The following is a 19,072-nucleotide window of genomic DNA, read 5'->3' as shown; positions in this document are numbered from 1 at the left end:
GGCGTGGGTTGTGAAATTATGTTGGGTTGTGCTCAGGGGGAAGATGGTGGTGGGTGAGGGGGTGTTGTATGGTAGGTTAGGGGATCAACCTAATAGTTATCCAGGTGCCAGAGTTGGTTTCTAATCATTGTTTATCTTTTCTTGGGCAACTACTGGGTTTCTCTGAAGGGGAACCTTTCGAGTTGAGTGAATTTTTCAAAGGGTTCCTGATGCTTGAGAATTGCCCATTGGAACCTTAAATTTCCCAGGTAATTTTCACAAAATCAGCTGTGTTTGAGATCCTGTAGAGTTTTGATGCTGAACCCCAGTCTATGCTGTTCCATCAACTATCTGACTCAAAATATCCAGGCCACAGTTTAAATTACTTTGCAATGCAGAAGATCTATATTTTTAGTACAATGTGGCCTGGCGCCAATAAAAGAAGATATTAAAGGTCAAGCTTGCTTCAGATCAAATTAGCCATTATTCATGGAGTTAACCAGACTGATAAATTGTATCATTACAATCCGTGCAGTCATTCCTAGCCTCCTGCTTGAATTACACTTTCTACAGTCAGTAACAGTGCCCACAGTGTAGTCAGTATCCTGCAAAATGTACTGAGGATAAAACATTCTTGCATAGACTACTTTGGGTGTGAAATTTGCAACACTAGAGGGCTCACCTGAAGATTTGCAGTATAAATGGGGGGCGGGGAGAGGGGCATCGCAGGTCTGTGGAGCCTGTGCAATGTAACTCACTTGGAGTGAGTTGTGCTCACTGGTGTATCTCCTCCAGCTGCTCAAAGTCGTTGAATGTGTGTGACCTTTGGGCTGATGCAACATTAGGTTACCAAAATTGATCAAAAGGTTTTCTTTATTAAGGAAAAGACATTTTCCTTATTCAATCGGGCAAGAACAAGCATTGGATGGGCTCTGTCTGAGTTTGTGAAAGAAGCCACTCACCTTTCAGTTCATTACCTTCTCGAATGATGCAGCAGGCTTAATGGGCTGAATAGTGTAGTTCTACTCTTATTTCTTATGATCTTATGAGTTGCTTTAACTTACCTATGTTGTGATGTGTTGTCGGAGGAATTTTGAGTACTTATGCTGACCACAGAAAGACAGAAGATTAAATTCCCCTGCATAAGTTTGGGTGGGATGGCAGTGAATTTATTACATTTCTACCTGGTCTTTAGCATGGCGTTGAATTTAAGGTTGGTAATGGAGGTCTTGCTCATTGGTTTGAAAACTGGTGGGAATGTGCTGTCACTCCTGTGAAATATGCCCAACCAATTTGAGTGCTTGTCAGCATTTGGGCCTTTGTTGGGATTTAGCACCCCAGAGACCGAAATCCCACCTGTCAAGAGCTGCCTGTTGACCAGAAGTTGGTAAGGACACCAGGAGTAGTGTCACTGGTTATGCACTCAGTGTCTCTACCAGCCTTTGCCAGGAATTGTTGTTGGATCCCTGGATATAGGTGAGTAAGGGTTGGGAGTCACAGGGAATGGGGTCTGAGGAGTCAGAGGCAAGAGCAATAGGATAGTTTTCAATGGCCGACCCCTTTCTGATGTGGGGCTCCCTTGATCAGGCACTGAGTCCTCAACAAAGGGATCCCTCCTCCTCCAGTCAGTCACTGAGAAACCCAATACAGTTTGCTGGTCAGCCTTCATGAGGCACAGGAAATCTGTGCAACTTTTATTTAATCTTTGACTCACTATTAAGTTCAAGGAGTTAAGGGTGTCAATTAATGAACTTAACTGACATCTGACCTTGAAAGGGTGAGTTTCATGGACCAAATCCTTAACACGTACTCACAGGAGGTTTGTTTTCCCCTTGCAGGCAAATTGTTGTGCGGTCTCTCCTGTGATTAAGGGGACCAAGTGCCATCTTCCCTGCTGTAACAGCTAGAATTAAATTCTGTCTGTGAAGTGGTAGACAGCAGAAGAAGTGGGAAAATTTTGTGAGGGAGGGTGGAGAAAGAGTCCAGTTCTTAGAAACCCCTACTTGAAGAGGGTGTTCATACAGTACCATTCTTCTGCTGGCAACAACCAAGAGCAGAGCATGAGGAGGTTTCGCTATACAAAGGAGGCATTGTCAGAATTGTGTACCATTCTCACAAAGGCTTGGAGTCCCAAAGCCATGTCAGGACAGCCTCCCCAGAAACTCTGAAAATTGCCACTGCTCTTTCTTTGTAACAGGATCCTCCCAGATAGGAGCTGGTGACATCAGCAATCTGTGCTTATATCACTGTGCATAGAAGATCCTGGAAGGTGTAAGAGGGTTTCTACAGAAGGAGAGACAATTTTATCCTTTTCTCCTTGGAGAGGCAAGGCCAAAATGAACCAGATTTAGTAGGATAGCAAGATTCCTGATGCTGCTAGCTATATCAACACAGAGTAAATTACGAGGGTTACCCACTTTGTGAATGTGCAGTTGGTTCATGATGAAACCGAAAGATCTATTGCACAGAATGCCCATATCCTGACAGCACCTACACTGCTTTCATCCTGTGACAGACAACAATTCTTCTCATCTTTGAACCCTCTGACACAGAATGCCAGCTTGCCAATAAGGAATACATTTTTCAGACATGACTCATGAGCTCCTTCCATCACCCTGCCGCCTAAACCTCTTGTGGGCTGCATACTCAATGAACTGATAATTCTGAGGGCCTAGTTATTACCTCCTGGGAATTGGATGCTAGCCTGGGATGAGAAGGAGGAAGGGGATGAGATTCCATACAGCATGTTCACCTAAATGGACTGGGAGGGCCTGTATTGTCATGCTTTGCTCAAATGAAAAGGGGCTTCTCAAACCCTAAAATGAACCTAGCATCTCGATACTAACCATTTCAGACTCTCAATGACAAAGTCCCATTGGCTAATATCACTTACCTTCAGTTAACAAATGTCCATCAAAATAACAATAAATATAAACAAGAAAATCTGCAACCTTTAGTGCCTATTATGCGTGTGTGTGTGTGTGTGTGTGCGCGCGCGCGCGTTGTGTGAGAGGGCGGGGGTGGGGTCCCCTTGCCTAGCCTTGTCCCGATACAGTGATAACCCTGTGATTGCAATTTAAAGTAACAGTGTGGAAAGAGGCCATTCAGTCCTTTGGGTCAGTATTGATCCTCTGAAGAACATCCCACCCAAAGCCAGCCCCTATTCACGCATCCCTGAATTTCCCATGGCTAATCTGCCTAACCTTCTCATCTTTGGACTGTGGAGGGAAACTGGAGCATTTGGAGGAAACTCATGCAGACATGAAATGTGCAAATTCCACACAGACAGTTACCCATGGCTGGAATCTAACCCTGGTCTCTGATGCCATGAGGCAGCAGTGCTAACCACTGAGCTACTGTGCCATCCCATTTCAATGGTGGGAGGTACTAATTTTCACTGAAGTCTGCCTTGCAGGATGAATTTGAGTAGCTCTGGGCTTGAGATATTGGATTTGATCTACATTACTTTAGCATGGCCTGGTTGGGCTGAAATACAACAGCAAGCAAACTGTTGGAGAGGCAGTGACAGGAGCATGATGATTGTAATCCTGAAGGCAGACAGCAGGTTAGTGCCTCTCTTGTGTAGCAACACATAAGCAATCCTCATAATCCTATAGAGCACAGATTGCTGGATTGCTGTGAAATCCTGCATACCCTGTTGAGTAGTGCAATCTGCAGCAATGATAGCAGCTTTTTGAGCTTGTGTTGCAGACCTAGTTCTTACAATTATGACATTTTCAAGATTATTACGTTTTGGAACTGTTGCTTTACATTTAGAATAAATGAAGGAATTTATAGTCCTATTTTGCGGTTTGCCTGGTAGTAACATTGAGCGCTTTGAATATTAGAGATCCAAAAGCAGGTTTTGATTGTATTACTGATAAAAGCATAAAGTTAATTCTACTTGAAAACAAGATGCTGAGTTTCCCAAACTTTCAAAAAAGGTGTGCAAGTCACCAGTGTGTTGACAGTTCGTGTTGAAAACTGCCAATTTATATCTTGAATGAAAAAGTTAAGGTCAATGATAAATAATAAACATTTCTCCTTAGATAGAAGTTAAATCACGGAAGTATTATGGCACAGAGGGAGGCCATTTTGCTAGTACTGGCATCTTCATAGAATGGAATCCCTACAGTGTGGAAGCAAGCCATTCAGCCCTTCAAATCCATACCAACCCTCCAAACAGCATCCCACCCAGACCCACCCTCCTACCTTAATCCTGTAACCCTGCATTTCCCACGGCTAACCCACTCAACCTGCACAGTATGGCCAGTTTAGCATGGCCAATCCACCTAACCTACATATCTTTGGAATGTGGGAGCACACAGAGAAAACTCACACAAACACAGAGAGAGTGTACAAACTCCACACAGGCAGTCACCCAATGCTGGAATTGAACCCAGGTCCCTGGCACTGTGAGGCAGCAGTGCTAACCACTGAGTCACTGTGCTGCCTTAAATGAACATCATTACCTCGTGCGAGTCTCCTGCTTTTTCCTCACTCCCTTGGAAACTATGTTTATCTAAGTAATCATTCAGTGCCCAATGCATGTGTTTCATGCTGTGGAGAAGAGGGCAGTGAAAGCCATTTTTGAGATCAGATTACAGATTTCCCAATAAATCATTCAATATCACAGATGGAGAGAGGCCCTATGTGGTCAGTAGAGAGAAGAAGCAGTCGTTCTACAGCTTCTACAGCTGAACGTCAGAAGGAAACATTGTGTGGTTGAAGAGTTGAGAGATTCATCCATAAGCAGGCTTTGTTACTGGTGATAGATTTAAATCATTCTCTGAAAATGGCGTCAAGCGCTCATTGCTGATTATTTGGCAAAATAATGATGGGGGACCCATTGGAAACTGGGAGAAACTGTGGATTATTTGCTAAAAGGATTATATTTTTGTGGGGAGTGTGATGGATGAAAAACATAAAAGATGCACATAAATAGACAGTTTTGTTTTATTAATAGTGATTTGTAGTCATTTTGCAAAGTGAAACATTTAAAATGTAAAGTGTTGTATCAGTCATTCAGCTATTTAGTGCATGTTGATATTTCATTTAAAAAATGTATCAGTCTCCACAAAATTTGTAATGTACTGTTGTCATGATGACATCTGTCTGCTGCATTCTTATGTCAGGATGTATTTTGATGCAGTGGAAACTGAGATAACCAACAGACAGGTCATTATGGATCAATTTGGCAGTGCTTCCATGGATGTTCCCCCACCATCCCACTTCCACAATGGAAAGGGTGAGTTCGAAACTCTGCATGATTCCTGCTGCCCCAGAGGTGGGATGGTGAGGAAAGCAGGAGGTTCACACTCGCTCCATGTACAGTTTCCACTTGATAGCATCTTTCAGGACGACGATGAAGAACAGGTGGAGAAGCTGCAAAATGTAGACACAACTATCATACAGGGTGATCTTGACAGGCCTGAGTGTTCACGGTTATCCTGTAGACCAGCTGATTGAGGACACTGAGGAGTTAGATCCATAATGGTCCTTTTGTCCTTTCCATCTTCTTTGTGTGTGACTTTCTCCTGCAAGAAGAGGGCACACTGTTAGTGAATGTGTGCCAGTGTGCTTAGACAATGTGACTTCCATTGTCGAATAGATGTAGGTGTGTGGAGAACTGGAGAGGTATACATGCTGCTGCCATAATTGGAAGGTGTGCATGGTTGAGGTATAGTGTAAGGATTTTAGCTGGAGAGCCAGCAGAACCCAATGTCACTTCTTTTCTGGAAGACTCATTGAATTAAGTGCAAATCAAGCAACTGGATAGCAGCCGGCTTTCTTGGGATCATAGACACCTTGGACAGAGGTTCTCCCGACCAAGAACTACAAGCCAATTAAAGCCCACTTGAGAGGTTCCTTCTCCTTCCCAATCTCACATCCATACAACAGGTAGTGCACCTCTGCACAGGGGATTTCCCCAATTTGCCTCCAAGTATATTGACTCTGTTTGCTCTTTGGGCCTCCTGTATGGCGGTTTTATGTCCAATAGTGGCTGAGAACCCTATATATGGGTATTAGTTCCACACCATAGGCTTCATCTAGGAAGTGGTGGGAAGGTGCCACCTGACAACTTCCCCTCTGGTGAAGTGCCTCCCTATCATCAAGCTCTTCATGGAAAAGGGTATTAAATTCTTCTCATTGCAGTTGTGTGCACTCACCTTGATCACTCCAGCGTGAGCATTATCCAGCAGCTTACAGTAGATTGCTACATCTTTCCTTGATAGCAACTTCAAAAAGGTAAGCCACCTCAGAGCACATGGTTTTCTTCTAAATTTATTAGTCTGCAGGCATGTGTGAAGGACACTGCACAGAAACAGAGTCTGGGGCTGCACAGGAGTTGCTTGTGGCCATGCCATTACATGGTGGGTAGATTAACTTTGTGCATTATCTACCAAAAGGCCTGGTCCAACATGAATGTGGCTCCTGAACCCTGAAATTGGGGGAAATGAAATTTGGGCCCTATATTCTTCTGCCTTAATATTCTTTGTTTTGGTTTATTTTTCTGTGTTTTGAGACGGTGCCAGAGAGTGGTGAGGCTATACAACATCTTTCACTCTATTTTTGACAATAGATAAATCAAATCAGGAAGGAAAATTATTCAGTGATAGAAAGGAACAAATTGTATTGAGACCCCCAGCAACAGGTGACAATGGTGATGGAAAACAGGAGAGCTGATTCCATTTCATGGTTTGGAGATGCTGGTGTTGGACTGGGGTGTACAAAGTTAAACATCACACAACACCAGGTTATAGTCCAACAGGTTTAATTGGACGCACTAGCTTTCGGAGCGCTACTCCTTCATCAGATGGTTGTCCACCTGATGAAGGAGTGGAACTCCGTGAGTTAGTGCTTCCAGTTAAACCTGTTGGACTATAACCTGTTGTTGTGTGATTTTTAACCCTGATTCCCAATTCCATTTTGATTTAACCCCTTCTCTCTTCCTCGCCTTTGGTGGTGACAAGCTTTTCATGTAAATTAATCAATTGGAAAACACATTATTTACTAGTGGTGGTTAAGAGATGAAAAATACTATGGGTGATTTGGTGATGGGGAGAAAGAAAAGTGTGAGAATAATTCTGGATATATAAAAAATACAAGGGAGCTAAGCAGTTTTCAGGGACATCCAGCAGTAGATGGTAATGGAGGGTGGGCTGGAATGGTTGAATGGAATTATTGGGGAAAAAATTATCTTTGGTGGAAGGAAGGATAATGGGAAGGGGGAGCATACAGACAAAATGATTCCTTAGTTCAGTGTAACCCATAGGCTTTGTTCCATGTATATGCTGTTTTATCATCTATTTATTCTTAGTTTTTCTGCCTGTTTGTAATGACCTAATGCCAGTGGAATAAAGAATGCATGCTTCAAGATCTTTGAATTTTCTGTGCGCTTACATCTATTGTTACAAAATAATTTAATAAAGGAGATGGGTTTACTTTAAAATTGAAATAGGAATCAATTGTTTCCTTAGCCCAAGACCTGGATTTACACATTTTTATAATTTTTGTGAACCTATTCCAGCAAAATCCTTTGCACCTTGAAAAAGTAGCAATACTAAAAAATGTTAATCTTTATTTAGAAGCTCTTTTACTTCAACTTTTTGGTCAAGGGTTTAAAGTACCTAGTTAAGTTGAACCTCTCCAGTTCTTGGATGAAGTCAGAGATGTTCGTTATGATATTGTGAAATTTGAGTTTGAATTTCCTTTAATAAAAACTGTTTGTGTGAAATGATACACAGAGCTAACAATTAAACAAATGTGTTCCTGTTTAAAGAGAAAGAACAGAATCCATAGTATTTTACATATTTCCCACTTTCTGCCTTGTGTGATATAGGCGAGTCTGTGCTTTAGACTAGGTTTCTTTGTTCTTTGAATTTTAAAAGAGAAGCAGTGATTGCATTAGCTGTCCTCAGATGACCCAACAGCAACACATGTCAACTATGCACTGTGGAAAATAAACATAGAAAATAGAACATAGAAGAGTACAGCGGAGAACAGGCCCTTCGGTTTTCGATGTTGCGCCAACCTGTGAACTATTCTCAGCTCGTCCCCCTACACTATCCCATCATCATCCATGTGCTTATCCAAGGATTGTTTAAATCTCCCTAATGTGGCAGAGTTAACTACATTGGCAGGCAGGGCACTCCACGCCTTTACCATTCTCTGAGTAAAGAACCTGCCTCTGACATCTGTCTTAAAAGTATCACACCCACCCTCCCAATTTGTAGATATGCCCCCTCCTGCAAGCTGATGTCATCATCCTAGTAAAAATACTTTCACTGTCTACCCTATCTAATGTCTCTATCAAATCCCCTCCTAGCCTACTTCTTTCCAATAAGAACAGACACAAGTCTCTCAGTCTTTCCTCATAAGACCTTCCCTCCAGACCAGGCAACATCCTGGTAAATCTCCTCTGCACCTTTTCCAATGCTTCCACATACTTCCTGTAATGGGACGACCAGAGCTGTACACAATATTCCAAGTGTGGCCGCACTAGTGTTTTATATTGTTGCAACATGACATTACGCCTCCAGAACTCAATCCCTCTACCAATAAAACCTAATACACCGTAATGCCTTCTTAACAGCACTATCAACCTGGGTGGCAACTTTCAGCAATCTTTGTACATGGATTCCAAGATCCCTCTGCACATCCACACAACTAAGAATCTTTCCATTGACCCAGTACTCTGTCTTCCTGTTATTCTCCAAAAGTGAATCACCTCACATTTAGCTGCATTGAACTCAATTTGCCACCTCGCAGCCCAATTCTGCAGTTTATCCAAGTCCCCCTGTAACCTGTAACGTTCTTCCACACTGTCCACTATTCCACCGACTTTAGTGTCATCTGCAAATTTACTAATCCATCCACCTATGCCTATAAATATCTAAATAATTTATAAAAATGACAAACAGCAGTGGACCTTGTGGCACACCATGAGTAACAGGACTCCAGGCTGAGTATTTTCCATCAACTACTACCCGCTGCCTTCTTTCAGGAAGCCAGTTTCTAATCTAAACTGCTAAATCACCCTCAATCCCATGCCTCAGCATTTTCTCCTGCACATAGTCCTGCTGTATATTTCCACAATATTAATGATTTTGTACCAACTTACATGGAAATTACATGACATCTCCAACAGGTTAAGTGAAAAAGTTAGTTTTTTTTTGTTTTAGTTCCTGAATGAGTAGAAATTGCTAGCATGGTCACAATGTCACTTTATCAGCGTCCAGATCAAACGTGTCCTCACTGGAAATGTTAGGTGAAAATGTTATATTTGAAAAGTTTTGTTTTAAACTAAAACCTTTTGTTGTACAAACAGTGAACCATGTCTCCACTTTTCTAAGAGCCTGAAAACGTTAGAAGCACCAACTGAGGTGATTTTCTGACAGAATATGTTTGTAGTTAATTTAATTTTCCATCAGAAGTAACAGAAGGTTCTTGCACTGCGCAGAGAGACAATGCAGTACATATAAATCTGATTACTGAATGACGACCTTGGCAAATGATTTAATATATGAGCTATCTTGTTGCTTCTATTCATAATTAACAGCTAAATCTATTGCAATCTAGACATAAAAAGTGTAGTGAATACAAAAGTAAACCCCCTGTTTGAATGTATCTAACAAATAACAGCGGGCAGGGGAAAAGGGAATGGCAGAATCATGGTTGGTGTGGTTACTTATGATGTAATTTCAGGGTCATGTGATATTAGGTGAGCTGTGACTGGTGGAATGGAAACACATGTGTAATGTAGAGGTACCAAGAACAGATTGCCTGCAAGACATCTTTAAACTGGCAGTTGTGAGGACTAACGAGCTCAGTACATCTTTGGTGTCTGAGGATTCAGATCACAATCTGATAGAATAAGCAGCCAGATAAGTGAGTCTCTAATTGGATATGATGCTGAATTAAATCAATCTTTACTTTCCTGATGTATTTGTTTGTGACTGCATGCATTTAATATTTTAACACGTAATCTAGTGGAGAACACTTTTTTCTGTTTTCTAGCCTTGATGATTGACTTTTGTTGTGTTGTAAATAATCAGTATTTAATTGTTCAGTATTTTAAAAAAATTAACGAATATGAATTCAGTGTCTTCTTTTTCTACTGAACCTTTGCTTTATTTTACTGTCTTTGTCTTCTTGCTATTGTGGAATTGTGGGCCAAGATATTTATGCATCCTTCTTTTGTTTACTGTTTTTGGGTGTGAACACTTCAGTCTTATGAATTCTGCTGCCTTAGGGCAAATAGCTAAGTGCAATTTTATATTATAGTCTGATTGTTTGTTTATTGCTAAGGTATTAGTGTACAGTTATTTTTATTTGATGCTGCATGTAAAACCTCTGTCACTACACCTTCATTTATCTGAAAATTGCCACTGGAGGACTGTGCAGTATAGGAAATTGCCCCACCCTTCCCTTTGTGTCCCCATCTTCTGAGTGATATCACTAAATTTACTTTCTCCTATTTCTCTTCAAAGGTACATTTTTAAAGTCAATGATAAATTCATAGTACATTTTTATATGTAAATAAATTCTCAGTATTCTCATGGACAAAATGTAGCTTTGTTGTGCATTGAGTAATTATGAACTGTTGTATTATATCACATTTCACATTGCTTTTGATAAATAGGAACAATGATGTCAAAAACAAGACCAAGATTTGTGATTATGTGTGGATTTGCAAAATTTGCAGTTTAACTTTATCTGATTTTTGCAAGTTTGTTTTGTGTGCAGTATCCCAGACAAAGTTTTGGAAGATATTTAACACTGTGTGACTGAAATAGTCTAAACTGCAAAGGATTGATTAAAATCAATGCAGCCAGTGTGGTGTGGCTGCTGATTAGCAATTTTGCCAATGAAGGGCATATATTGTTAATGGTATGATTGGCTTATTACAGTAATGGACAGTAGCAATCTGTTTACTCTGGTGTATTGTGGGTAATAATGCAGGTTGCATATAATGTTTTAGCGGATCAGTGACCATAATGTTTGAACTGGAAATTTCCCCAATTAGTTATGTATAGGCATATCAGCTCCTAAGTACAACTTGTGGTGCTGATGCATGAGAAATCTTGTAAAGAGACAAAGAGGGAAACAAAGAAAATCATTTAAATTTTGTCGCTGGTGTATTAATGATGGTTCTTAATTTGTTTATTATTGTGCTAACAAGAGAGTGGTAGCATTTGCAAAGGCAGTGCTAAAAGTAAAGATAATCGATAATGTTAAAGCTACAGCAAGCTGAAGCGAATCCTCATTTGTTTTGCATTGGAGGCAAGAATTAAAGTATTGACATTTGTTTTTAATTTGGAGAACTGGCTTCTGTTTTTATTTATTTTCTGAATGTGCATTTTGTATGAATTTGAAAATAACAACATTTGATAAAGAATTACTGAAGTTCAGCATTTTTGAAACTCATGCAACCCCTGTGCAAAATGTACCATACTTTTTTTTATTTTACAGTATATGATGCAAATCTTAAATTTGACAATATTTTCATGTTTGGTTGGAAAACATTTTATTTTTATGAATTATGGTATGATGACTGTTATTGAACTTTTCCAAAAAGAAATATAATTAGGGATGGCATGGCGGCTCACTGGTTAGCACTGCTGTCTCACAGCACCAGGGACCCAATTTAGATTCCAGCCTCAGTGCCTGTCTGTCCATGTGGAGTTTGCACATTCTCCCCATGTCTGCATGGGTTTCCTCCCACAATCCAAAGATGCGCAGGCTAGGTGAATTGGCCATGCTAAATTGCCCATAGTTTAGGTTATTAGTCAGGGGTAAATATAGGTTAGGGGAATGGGTCTGGCTGGGTTACTCTTCGGAGGGTTGGTGTGGACTTATTGGACCAGAGGGCTTGTTTCCACACTGTCGGGATTCTAATAAACTACATGGCAAAGAGAAACCAAATGCCAACAGGTGTCATAGGATTGGGGTGAGGTGAATTCTAACACTGCTCAGTCCATGAAAGATCCAGTGTTACTCGTTGTATTATGAATGCAGAATGATGAATTTATAGTGTAATGTGGTGATTTCTCCAGCAATCACTAACTGTTACTTAGTCAGACTATTCTTTGGGTATTAGACCTTGTAAACAAGCAGATCAGACTGAGAGTAATGGGAGTGAAGCTTTTCCTATTCCTTGCTTGTCTGTATTAGTTCAATAATGTGAGGAATCCAGCAGTGGTTTCAGTACATTTGTGAGCCTGAGGCTATGGAAGAGTGTCGCTGATCGGAAAATTGTTCAAATCATCAGTCACTTCAGTGTTTGCTTTAATGCAGCATGAAGTTATAACGATTTGTCTTGAAGCAGAATAAAAATATATATAGTGTATTCGAAATAAGCGTGGGTAACCCCACCCTAGCACATGCAACTCAAGTGAGCATGAATGATAGTAGCTGAGACAAATTTTTATTCATGCCTGGAAGTAACTCCCCTGCAGGAGATAGATTTACTTGTTTAAATCCACTGAAATCATTTTCTGTTCTGTGAAATTCTGCAGCAGTGAGTTCAATTTATTAAGTCATCCATTAATGGAATAACACTTGGCTGTTCTTTTTGATGCATACCACACTAATAGTGCAGCTCCTTTTGATTTAAGTGACCAAACTGTTCCATTCCTTGTGATTATAAATTCCCACCTTGACCTTTTTCATGTACAAAAAAAACCAATGAGGAAATATAGTTAATGTCACAACTATTTGGTAAAGAAACTTGAGTCAATATGTGAAAGTCTCCTCCTCAAATTGACTGGTTTGGATCTCAGTCTAATAGTGGCAAAGTTGAAATGTTTACTTGGATATTTTTAAATTAAAATGGAGGATGCCTGTTGGCAGGCTATGTAGATATAAAAGATCAGGATTCTGCGCACTGCCAACCATCACCCTTTCAAAGATGTCCATTTTAATTGACTATAATATCCTGAATGACCCATATTACTGTTCAATTTTTAAAAAAGTCCTCATCTGTAAATCTCACTAGGATCTTGTCATACTCTAACTTTGCAATGTCTACTAGCAGGATGATCCTGCCTGAAACTCTTTTTTTTTTCCTCTGACAAAAGCCTCTATGGATCCCTTCTTCCTTGTTATCCCCTTCAGTTACTTCATTTCTACTGTTTGAAACTTCTCCACTGGTGCTTAATGGTGCAGCACCTCCCTCTCTGTTTATGAAATCTCTTTGTATCGGTTGCAGAGGAGCTCAAAAGATTGACAAAAATAATGGAAGGTGAAAATGTGGAATGCCCGAATATGCCAGGGTTCATGAGCTTCAAAAAGAAAAATCTCTGTACTGTTCAGAATTGTGTGGCATATGTAATGTGGGAGTCGGCAAGAAAATAAATGCAGTATAATACCTTCAGAGCAGCAGAAAGGAGAGCGCACTTCAGGATTGTGAAAGGCAAATTTTAGGACATATTATTTTACAGAGGGTAATCAATAGAGTAGATTTGTAGGAAAGGTAGATAAAGCCAGGACACTGGATTCAATTAAGTAACAGCTTGATACTAGAATAGGAAGAAATTCAGAATTATTTTGGAAAGATTAAATCAAATTATCTGGCCTCCTTGAGAGACCACGATAATAATAGTACCTCGTTTTCATAATCTGAAAGACTTTATGAACCTTTCAAAATGATGGACAGGAGCCTCCTTATTTTGACAGATCCTATTTTTGGGAAGTGGGACATGATTCACACAAGAGGGAAACCCAAACAATATCTGCTAGTTTAGTACTGAGTTGAAGCAGATCCTGTTTTTGCTTTTTTTTTAAAGGTGCAAACTCTCTCACTGAGAAAAATCAATTTATGGGGTAGACATAAATACTGTTGAAGAACAGAATGTCTATATTACTTTATGATCTGAATGTTGCATTTTTTATGTCATACTTTTCAACTTTTGACAGCACCAGCCTTTTCTATTTAATGAGAATTATACAAAACCCTCTGGACAGTTTAGATTGACAGGCATATGATAGAAACAAAATTTGCAACTTCAATAAAGTTCTTTGACATTTCCAAAGGGCAATCAATATATCATTAAGAATGCTTAATTGATTTTCAAAGGCTACAATTATCTCAGCAAGGATTCAAGTTCAGAATTTGACAGTTAAGGAAGCTATTAAAGTATTAGATTTCTTTGATGTAGGGCCTAGATAGAGTTTTGTTTGCTTTTATAGGTGGGTAATCATTTGAGATTTGAAAGCATAGAATATATTCTATGAATAGGAAATTGTGAGGGGTAGAGATCATGTGTATGAATGAGAGCTGTATTGGTTTGTTCAGAGTATTTTTTCAATTCCATATGACTCCTGATGGATATTATGGAAGTAGCAATGGAGTGGGGGCATGAGTTGGCATTAAGTTGACTTGGAAAGTATACGGTTAGGTGAAGGTTAGAAGATGTAACAGCTTCTGAACACCATGTCTTAGCACTTGCCTGCCTCCATGGGTGCCTGTTCCCTACTTCCCATTGTTAGCTGGCCCACATTCCCCTCTCCCAACCTCTGCCCAATCTTGTGCAGTAAGTGTTGCTCATTTGAGGATAGTCTTTAACAAGGTGGTTCTCACAAGTTGAGGTTTCTCCACTAAAACTACTTCCAACGTCCTGATAAAACAGGTTTGGGCTAAATTTTGGTTGTTTTTTAAGAACTAATTTTACTGTTGGCAGGGATCCTCTAACCATCTCAGCTACAGGGATAAGTTGATCTAAGTATGTGCATGGCTGATGCTTGAGATTATTTTACAATTGCACTATTTTATAAAATTAGGCTCTTTCTAACTATACTCCCTACTCATAGTTTTGTTTCATGACTGCAACCTGTTGAGATCAACTTTCATTTAGTCTAGATGACCATTACAAAACTTCTTTCATGTTTTGAAGTCTTCTGAATGTTTACTTTTTATTCATTCGTGGGATCTTTGCATCATTGGGCCATCAATTAGTGTCTGATTTTAGTTGGTCTTGAGCTGGTGGTGGTGAGCTGTCTTTTTGAAGTGCTGCAGTCCATGTGATAGAGGTAGACCAATAATGCTATTAGGGAGGGAACTCGAGGATGCTTACCCAGTGACAATGAAGGGACAATGATACATTTCCAATTCAGGATGCTAAGTGACTTGGAGGGGAACTTGCAAGTGGTGGTGTTCCCATGTATCTGCTCCTTGCCCTTGTTTGAGAGTAATGGGTTTTGTAAGTATTGTTTGAAGGAGCCTTGGTGAATTTCTGCAGTGCACCTTTGTAGATGTTGCATACTGCTGCTGCTTTGTGATGGTGGAAGGAGTGCGTGTTAGGTGATAATGAAGTGGGTTGCTTTGTCCTGGATGGTGTCAAGCTTCTTGTGTTGGTGTTGCTGTCATCTGAGCCAGTGAGGAGTATTCCACCACTGAAATTACAGCCACAGTATTTATATAGCTAATTCTGTTCAGTAGTAACCCAAGATGCTGAAAACTTGAATGAATCCCCAATCTCCTGGAATTATTGGACCATTGAAAGATATGCAACTTGACTTTTATTCGCATGGAATTTTGTGAGGAAGTTTTATTACTCTTGTTTTAGCCTTCTTTCTTTTAAACTAAAGCTAGATAATGCTGGAGAAATTGAGCAGATATAGCAAAATCTGTGGAGAGAGAAAAACAGTTAATGTTTCGTGTCTGATTCACTCTTCAGAAAATGACAGTTTTTAAAAACCGATGAAGCTTTTCTTTTTCTAAGGATTGTCGTTTTGGTGGAAGCAGAGTCCTTTGATGTTTTCAAGGTTGAGCAAGGGTGGAAAAGATTCTTAGTGCTACATGAAATATAAATTTGAAATTACAACCCATTCAGCTATGATCTTTTTAAACTGCAGAGTAAGCTTGAGGGGCCAAATGGATGACTCAGGCATTTTGTTGGTTTATATGTTTGCATACTTTTTGAAGTAAGCAGATTATCTGCTATAGCAGGCTGTCTCTATTTAGACATGAATTCTGTGATTTTAGCATCTACACAGTATTAGCTAAGATTAATGCAGAAGTTAATTTTATGTCGCCACACCCAACATATCTGGTGGTTGTGGAGAAATCACACACAATAACTCAGGAGGCCAGCTCACTATTTTCCTGCCCATCCTTGAGCCGAACTGCTGTATTGTAGAGGATGGATAGGGTATCATACAGTCTGTCTGCTCCTAATCCAACTGAAACCCTTAAATTGCCAATTAAAGATGACTCTGCTGGATTAATGCATTGGGTAGGATATGGTGGAATGAATGTGAACAGCTTAGAACTTTAGCAGCTCACTTAAAAGATGGGAAGGAAGTGGAGTGTAACTTTGGGAAGGTGTATAGTTTTAAATGTATTAAATCTCCCTTCACCTTATCTGCTCCTTCAGAAAACAATTAAAATTTATTCACAGAACTGAAGCCCACCATCACTGGCGTTATTCTCGTAAATCTCCTCCTTTTAAAGATTAGCAAACCTTAATGTGTGATGTTTGGATTCACTGAGGCCAAACTTTGATGCATGAAGGTTTAGCGTAATTTGTTTGAAGTTTGTCTTCATGCAATATACCCCTCCAAATGATCTCTGATCAAATGTCATTTATTTCAGCCACTCTTTAGATTCTGAGCCACTTGGAAAATCAGATCATTTTGGTGGAGAAGATTGTGATCTCAATTTAGCTTTTAATGTTCATTTAGTAAGCCATTTGCTATCCTTAAATTGCACCCTGATCACATTTGCTGAGAAGAACCTAGCATTCATGATGCTCAGTACTGCAGCCAAAATTTACCTCTCGGCTCCAGAACAATGCCAGTCAATCTCTTTCATCACACCCTTAACAGTTCCTTATTTATTTGGCAGCTCCAGCCTTTCTATTAGAGCCTGCCTTGTCTTTCTCCATTTTACAATGAAATCTTTGTTTACAAGCATGCTCAGGGAATGGGTGGTGCTGGTTAAACAATATTTACATTTATTTAGGACACAAAGTCCAGGTGCTGCTCTAACGTGGAGAGGAACTGGGCAGGCAAGGTCCCCAGTGCAACAGGACATCACTGTGAAATCTCCACAATTTAAAGACCAGTCTAATAACACCATTTCGGTTTTATTTTCAATATTTGAGGCTGCCTTTCACTGATTGTTCTAAGCAATCTTCGTTCAGTTACAAGAACTAAAACCGACCCGGTTTTAATATCACGTATAAGAACAACTTGTGCATTTGCAACATTGGGATGCAGAGTCGCACAATGGTAGTGTCTCTGGGCCAGAAGCGTCATGTTCAAGTTCCACAACAGAGCCTGTTGGCCATGGAAGGTGTTCTTTTGTAATACGGCCCAACGGGTTGATTATCGGCCTCCCCTCCCTCCCAGCATGGCGGGTAGTAATAGCCTGAGCACCTTCTTGTTGGCCAACCAACAGAGACACACTGCTGTACTTGGAGGTAAATGTGCACTGTCCCAATAGCAGTCCACTGTTCGTCCTTCAGAAATGAGGACTGGAGAAAAGCTAGGCAATTTACTGTTGGTTTCTTTTCCAAGAACTGATTAGGTCAAATTTCAGGGTTCAGATAATGGAGACTCTGGGTACTTAAGAATTCCAGTTGGTTGTGTTCCGTTTGACAAAATATTTACAATGTTTCCATCACTATATTTATTGTTCCACTGATCTTTCATCTGTTCCATCTGTGTTCTAAATATCATTGAGCTCCTTGTAAAACAATCTCATTTTCCCCCTCTCTGGTTCCTAATTGTGTTGAAATTGGCATCTTCAACCACATGAGAAGGGAAATTGCGATCTCTAAAGAAGGAGGCTATCTGGTATGTTCTGTGGTGGAACTGGTCCTCCTGGGAGCAGATATGGCGGAGGCGGAGGAATTGGGAATTCGGGATGGCATTTTTGCAGGAGGTAGGGTGGGAAGAGGTGTAATCCAGGTAGCTGTGGAATCGGTGGTTTTTTTAAAAATAAAAAGTCAGTGTCAAGTTGGTCGTCATTAATGGAGATGGAGAGGTCCAGGAAAGGGAGGGAGGTGTCAGAGATGGTCCAGGTGAATTTATGGTCAGGGTGGAATGTGTTGGTGAAGTTGATGAACTGCTCAACCTCCTCACGGGAGCACGAGGTGGCGCCGATGCAGTCATCAATGTAGTGGAGGAAGAGGTGGGGAGTGGTGCCTGTGTAACTACGGAAGATGGACTGTTCTACATAGCCGACAAAGAGACAGGCATAGCTGGGGCCCACACAGGTGCCCATGGCTACCCCTTTGGTCTGGAGGAAGTGGGAGGATTCAAAGAGAAATTGTTAAGGGTGAGGACCAATTTGGCCAAACGAGTGAGAGTGTCGGTGGAAGGGTACTGTTGGGGACGTCAGGAGAGGTAGAAACGGAGGGCTTGGAGGCCCTGGTCATGGCGGATGGAGGTGTAGAGGGATTGGATGTCGATGGTGAAGATAAGGCGTTGGCGGCCGGGGAAACGGAAGTCTTGGAGGAGGTATAGAGCGTGGGTGGTGTCTCGAATGTATGTGGGGAGTTCCTGGACTAAGGGGGTAGGACAGTATCGAGGTAGGTAGGGATGAGTTTGATGGGGCAGGAGCAGGTTGAGACAATGGATCAGCCAGGGTGGTCAGGCTTGTTGGTCTTGGGAAGGAGGTAGAATCGGGCAGTGCGGGGTTCCCGGACTACAAGGTTGGAAATTGTGGGTGGGAGATCTCCTGAGGTGATGAGGTTCTGTATGGTCTGGGAGATGATGGTTTGGTGATGGGGCGAGGGGTCATGGTCGAGGGGGCGGTAGGAAAAGTTGTGTTTTCAAGTTGACGTCTGGCTTCAGCACTGTAGAGGTCAGTGTGCCAGCGCTCCACAAATATTCCAGAAGATTCCCCCGGCCTCTGGAACTGTTCGGATGCCATTAGCTATGAAAGGGAAATGCACAGCGACCATCCCCACGGTGATCAATAACATCACTTCCGCCCCTATCATGGCCACTTCCACATCCACTTCCGCCCCTCACGATTCCTCATGCACCACACGTGACATCACTTCCATTCCCCATGTCATCGCTGACATCACACGTTCAGCGACCTCCGCCCCCTCTACTGCCGTGTTCACCACGACTTCCG

General features: G+C 41.0%; 1 protein-coding gene across 25 annotated transcripts in view; it reads left to right on the top strand.

Moving 5' to 3' along the window:
• ank2b (ankyrin 2b, neuronal) overlaps positions 1-19,072 on the top strand; it is an 892,118-nt gene that overhangs the window by 123,443 nt on the left and 749,603 nt on the right. The window contains exon 1 of one of the 25 annotated variants that reach the window (XM_043697268.1): positions 9,758-9,870. The exons of 23 other annotated variants lie outside the window; for them this stretch is intronic. The gene's annotated coding sequence lies outside the window, so the exon portion shown is untranslated. Of the gene's footprint in view, positions 1-9,757; positions 9,871-19,072 lie in introns of those variants that run through there. One more of the 25 variants, XM_043697374.1, reaches the window with a different exon arrangement.

This window comes from Chiloscyllium plagiosum, chromosome 1 (genome assembly GCF_004010195.1).
Source record: "Chiloscyllium plagiosum isolate BGI_BamShark_2017 chromosome 1, ASM401019v2, whole genome shotgun sequence".
Lineage (NCBI taxonomy): Eukaryota > Metazoa > Chordata > Chondrichthyes > Orectolobiformes > Hemiscylliidae > Chiloscyllium > Chiloscyllium plagiosum.
This window is presented reverse-complemented; position numbering and strand designations above follow the sequence as displayed.